The sequence below is a fragment of the Bacillus rossius genome, chromosome 2 (assembly GCF_032445375.1).
Source record: "Bacillus rossius redtenbacheri isolate Brsri chromosome 2, Brsri_v3, whole genome shotgun sequence".
In the NCBI taxonomy this organism is placed as follows: domain Eukaryota; kingdom Metazoa; phylum Arthropoda; class Insecta; order Phasmatodea; family Bacillidae; genus Bacillus; species Bacillus rossius.
This window is the reverse complement of record NC_086331.1, coordinates 98,589,849-98,595,671: the sequence shown is the minus strand read 5'-3', so window position 1 is coordinate 98,595,671 and position 5,823 is coordinate 98,589,849. Positions and strand designations below refer to the sequence as shown.

Sequence of the window (5,823 nt, the reverse complement as noted above, 5' to 3'; positions counted from 1 at the left end):
CTCGTGTGTCTCCGCCGCGAGACTCCGTCGCCACACTCCGCCGCCGCCGACGCACTTCCCCTTCGCCGAGATCCCACTCGACTCCTCGCTCGCAACTTCACTCCAGGGGGGGGGGGGGACACTTCATAGGGCATAGCAATCGCATTTTCTAGTTGCTATACAATTTTATCCAACATCTGAGCACAAAAATTATAATCAAAATACCACGTTGATTAAATAATTATTACATTTGTTTTAACATTTTATCAAATTTATGGCATAAATTGGTATTGTTGAAATGAAAATAATATATTTACTCAAAAATAAAATAAACAAGTTTTCGTTGGCATGTTGAATCACTTGTTTATTCAACAACACCATAATTAATGGCGTCGGCGTTGAATTAAGCAATATTAGGTTTAATAAAAAATTTCTAAGGATATTTTGTTTCAATCATGTTGAAATGGTAATGTCGTTAAATAATATCAATGATTTCATCAACTACTTTATAAATCACTGTTATGAAACATGCCTGATTCGGCTACGTGTTGTGTTAACTACTGGTACAACAAGAGAAGAGATAATAATAATAAACTTTACTTTAAGTTTCCGCTTGACGAAACTAGGTATGTGTAAATTATTAAAACGAAACAAAATAAAAGTTTTGTGTAATTAAAATAGTGATGAGCATTTTGTTTTCATGCCCTACAGAATTTCCTCTTTTTAGGTAGTGTGTAGTCGCACATTGAGGACAAGCACACAATACATTAATACTTAGGTACTGTTCTAAATGTCAATGAGTCTCAAATTCTGCTCAAACTTGCTGCTTATGTACTTTAATTAGTCTAAATGTTTTGTATGAATTTTATTTTTAGGTCGAGAGGGAGGTGTGGGTAAACATTTTGTATTGCGTATCCAAGTCTATCCCTTGATACTAATGGCATGATCATGTGGTAATGATGCTTGCTGTTTTAACATTAATTAAAACAGCAAGCATCATGTGCCACCGGATAAATCATACATGATCATGCCAACAGGATCAAGGGATAAACTTGGATACGTAATACGGAACAATAACCGAGGTGAGGGTTGCGATAAAATGAAGTGTCTTTTAAATTTTTATGTTGAAATTAAGGTTTTTTTCCCTTAACAATTACCTGTCTTCAAGAAGTGAAGATACGAGAAAGATTTGTACTTTCACCTAATCCATAAAGAATTAGATGCCATTGGTAACAGCTTCAGTTCAGTTTTTGTGGGATTGTACATCTTAGGCAGTTAAATTTGCCAGAAATACACATTGCCTGTGTTAATGATTAAATACTTCTGCACATTTTTTAATGCATTTGTTTTGTTTGCGATTTGTAATGCAATATGGTAGGTACCTATGAAAATCCTAACCTTAACTTCAATCAACGTGATTCTACTAGAACAGAAATTGTTTCTTGGACAAAAAGGCAGCAATTTAATATAATCCGCAAATATGTTACATGTTATGCATTTTAACAAATGTTATGATACGTAAACAAAACATTTTTAACCGAAATAAGGTTAAGGCAAACACTGTCCCGAAGGTAAGAAATTTACTTATTTTTTTTTTTAAATATTGCTCTCCTAAATCATTATATGTTACGTTTACCGATATTTAGTTAAATGATTTGCTTATAAGGGAAAAAAATAAAATCAATATTTTTATAAATAGTAATGCATGCACGAAAAAAAGTCACAAGCTCGCCAACATTCAGTTGAAGCTGCAAATTTCCCTACTATTCAAATTAGTGTTTTAAGCATATTAACTGCAAATTGTACTTTCTACGATCAATGTTGTATTTAAATTAAAATTTAATTATAATTTGAAACGTTAGTCTTACTCCAGAAGGTACTTTATCTCGGTTTTAAGCCATTGCAACTTCGTTTTAATGTTCGTCAAGTTTGCGTTTTTGTATAGAAACTAGGGAATTTCTGAATAAAAAACGTAGAACTGCAATAGCATTGAGTGTCCACTCTGTACTAGTACTTTATTTACTCTATGCTTCACTCGGGACTCCGCCGCGCCCGCAACTCTATCGCCCGGAAACTCCGCCGCGGGAAAACTCCCGACTCCACTCTGAACTCACTCACTCCCTGCCCTGGAACCTTCGTCCAAGGACTTCGCCACTCTGCCGCACCCGCGGCACTATCGCCCGGAAACTCTGCCGCGGGAGAACTCTCGACTGAACACTACGAACTGACTCTCTGCCCTGACGTCCTCGGGCATATATATAGGCCCCGGCACAATTCCAGAACTCACGAGAGTGGCCGGGGCTCGTCGCGAATTCCGTGCCGACACGACGGTAGAAATCTCTCGAAACACGTGTCGGCGGCTCGCGTAACTCCCAGCTGTCCGGTGTCAGTTACGTGTCAATGGCAGGGCGCGCGCAGGGAGTGGTGGGAAGGAGGGGGGAAAGCGACAATCCTTATTATCTTCCAGGCGCGCGCGACGCATATCATATTGCTGCAGTCGCCAGCCAGCTCTGCACCTGCACGTGTCCCGGCCAATGTCACGATCGTAACAATACTTATGTGGGTTTTATTGGTGTATGTTGTTTTCAAGGTTATTATCTACATGTGTCTACCTGCACTGCAGGAATACCTATAGGGTAGGTTTGTGAAATATGGAAGGGAAAAATATGATAACCTTTATTTACATATTCAAATGTAACTTAGTGTATTAATTTATAAGTGGACTCATTTCAGGTGAATTTCAATTCCGGAAAAGGTCTACTTCATTACGAATAAATGTGCATAGCTTATATACCTAAGCGTACCACTAGTTCTGTTGCAATAAAAAAGCATGACGCATTTTTAATATATTATTTAAGAAAAAATGAATTGGGTTCTACGGAAACGACGTAATATCACCTATAATCACAAAATACAAATTACAAATACGTGTCAAAATGCTAAACACCAAAGTTTTTGAATTTTTCATGTAAAATGTTAAGTAATGAGTTAATACCGAAAAAATTATAATTTTTTACTTTTATTTATTTTTTATTTAAGACATTTTTTGACTATGTCAGTTACAGAAGTACAGAACTATGGAAGTATTAGTTCATTTATAAGTTAGGTATTTCTCGTATAGGCTAAACACGAATTTTATAGGTTGGAATGACACTCGCGCTGCAAATGCAGTAAATTATACACTTATTCTGTAACTGTCACTTAAGTGGAAAGATTTTTTTTTCTTCGAGCTGAATTAAAATTTCAAACAAATTTAACCTACAACTCAGCAATAGGCCTACCTACGTTATCACATTGCACAGTTTTTAGTTGAATAAACATCACCTTAAATTACACTATATGCATGTACAAACGATCCAAGACAGTAGATTATTATTAATACACTTCAAAAACATCCAAAAACTATCGAAAATGGGTGAGCGTTTACAGATATCATCACAGTTGATAATTTTAGACGAGAGCATAAGTCTGATGGACTAAAATTTCAAATTTGTATACAGGAAACCTTCCACAGAAATTCGAACACGACCGACTACCAAAATTTCCACGAAAACGTGCAGAGCTCGGCACAACTTTCCAAAGAACTATCCATACTTGCAGGCGTGGAAGCTTTTATAAAACCTTACAACGAAACTTCCACCATGGCCCAGGGGGTTAAGAGGTATGAAACGTTTAGAAAATAAAACAGAAAGATAGATTGGGCTCGTCCGGGATTTGAACCCGGGACCTCTCGCACCCGAAGCGAGAATCATACCCCTAGACCAACGAGCCAGATGTACTTAATTCATGCACTCATAAGTTTTACTTAATCATTAGTCTTAAGGCCGGGTTACGTTCGCATCAGCACACGCACAGCACAGACGGACGAAAGTTAAATATACACAAACAGATAGCCGCTGCTACATTGGGAAATAGCAAACGCACAGCAAAACAGCACGCAAACGGCGCACAGAAAGTTACCGAACTCCTGCTGCGCGCCGAATTTCTGTGAGTGACCAATCAGCATACAATACGTCATAGGTCAACAGTACGTCGGCGGCATAAAGTAGCTATCGATTGTTTTGCCATGTGCATTTCAAAGATAACAAGTGAAACTAATTCAAACGTGGTGTTTATTTTCGAGGCTAAACATTGTAGTTAATCATGCCCAGTCGTTCGAAACTAAACGTCGATATCAAATGCTAGGATTTAGGTAATCAACTTCTATGTTTAATAATATATGACAAAATACTAACATTTTAAAATTAAAGTTTCCGTAAAAAATAAGATGAAACATAGTTGGAATATTACGAACCGCTGTGTTGTGTGTGAATGTAGCTTCGATGTCTGTGTTGAGCGTGTGCGACCTAACTATGTTCATGCTGTGTACGTGCTATCGGGAATTTAGTCTAGCGTTTAGTAATGACAACATCCCAAGGTCATTGGGGGCTTGGATGTTTGCTACATATTTCTCTGTAGAGCATGTTCACCTTTCATTAGTATCTACGACAAAATCTTTAGGCAGCCGTTTTGTGAACATAATGCCACTCCAGTTAAGGCCACGGGTTTAAGAAAAGTTCAGTGATTTTCTTAGTTTTATTTATTTAATTCTTTTTTTCTGGATTGGCTCTTCAAATGTCAGTAATGCCTTAATAATACTTAATCATAGTACAATGATGATTTTTTTTAGGTTTTTTGTTCAAGAATGTCGCAAACTGCAGTGCTGTAATATACAATTAACGCTGAGCTATAATCGACACGAATATTTACACAGTGATAAGAAATTACACCAAATATTTGCTTACTCAACACAAAACGAGCAAAGCTGCCTGGCTGCGATGGACCTGAAATAACACCATTCGTTTGTATATTTTGATACTTTTCGCTTACGAGATAAAGCTGCTGAAGATATTGGTGTGTAATCACAGCGAAAAAATTTGTATGCATATCACAGTAACTTCGAAAATAAATGCATTAAGAAATTTATTCGGGAAATGCTTTGTAGTTTTTTTTTCAGCGCAGCTGTAGTTTTTTTGGGGGGAAATGAAAATATTATGAAAATAAAATTATATACGGCACTATCTATTCAACACGTAAATTTTATATTTATTAAATAAAGTGCCCACGTGACAGCGTAGTACGACTATCGGAGGTCTTAATTGGTCGAAAAAGAAACACGGGTTTAGTAATAACCCAAAATTAAGCAAGAGTAAAACCTATAAAACACTACTTAATACTAAAGCCAGGGATATAAACAATGCAAGAAATGCAAGACGAAAAATTTCAATAACGACGTTCTTTCAAATACTGGTTTATATACTACGCAACACGCAAGTATCGCCCAACATATAACTGCTTGCGTTTCGGCTTGCGTCCCCGCCTTCCGTATTTGATTTGAAGGCGTTCCGAAAACCTTTAAAAATGCATAATTATGTACATTGAAGGCAACGATATTTTTTACATGCATGACGTCACTTGTTAAACTTTCGCACAGTGAAATAAAATAAGTTTTAAATTAAATTATTGACAATTGCATACGTTTTTGCAATAAACATATACTAACAAAAGAAACCCGGATAAGAAATTCCGTGCTTTATAAACGACCGTAATATACTTGCGTTCTTTATAAACCCGGCCAAATACCGTGTTTGCCTAAATTCTTATCGCAATGTTCAATTGCCGCTAAACAGATATGAATACTAGGTACTATTTTATGCTAGTGAAATGTTTTTGTTGATTGTGTTGATTGTGATTTGTAAGTTTACTTATTGCTGAAATAAATAATCATTTAGCATGAAAAGTTTCGGACACGCTAACTATTGTTTGAAATGTTATTAAACTTATAGTTAAGAGTTTACTATACAG

The 5,823-nt window shown here is 36.4% G+C and overlaps 1 non-coding gene across 1 annotated transcript; it reads right to left on the bottom strand.

Annotated features, from left to right (window-relative positions):
- Positions 1-3,678: 3,678 nt before the first annotated feature.
- Trnap-cgg (transfer RNA proline (anticodon CGG)) lies at positions 3,679-3,750 on the bottom strand. Its single transcript has one exon. It is a non-coding gene; the product is annotated as a tRNA-Pro (tRNA).
- Between the last annotated feature and the right edge of the window lie 2,073 nt (positions 3,751-5,823).